Here is a 326-nt window from a genome sequence, read left to right on the forward strand (position 1 = left end):
GAGGCACTTGAGCAAATACCTTCTTATGCTAAGTTCATGAAAGAGATCTTAAGTCATAAGAAGGATTGGAGAGAAACTGAAAAAGTATTTCTCACTGAAGAATGCAGTGCAGTCATTCTAAAAAGCTCACCAGAAAAGCTTCAAGATCCAGGAAGCTTTATGATACCATGCACATTAGAAGGTGCTTGCACCAAGACAACCCTATGTGACCTTGGAGCAAGTATCAATCTAATACTTGCATCCACTATCAGAAAGCTTGGGTTGACTGAAGAAGTCAAACCAACCCGGATATGCCTCCAACTTGCTGATGGCTCCATTAAATATCC

This window comes from Arachis duranensis, chromosome 6 (genome assembly GCF_000817695.3).
Source record: "Arachis duranensis cultivar V14167 chromosome 6, aradu.V14167.gnm2.J7QH, whole genome shotgun sequence".
Classification (NCBI taxonomy): Eukaryota; Viridiplantae; Streptophyta; class Magnoliopsida; order Fabales; family Fabaceae; genus Arachis; species Arachis duranensis.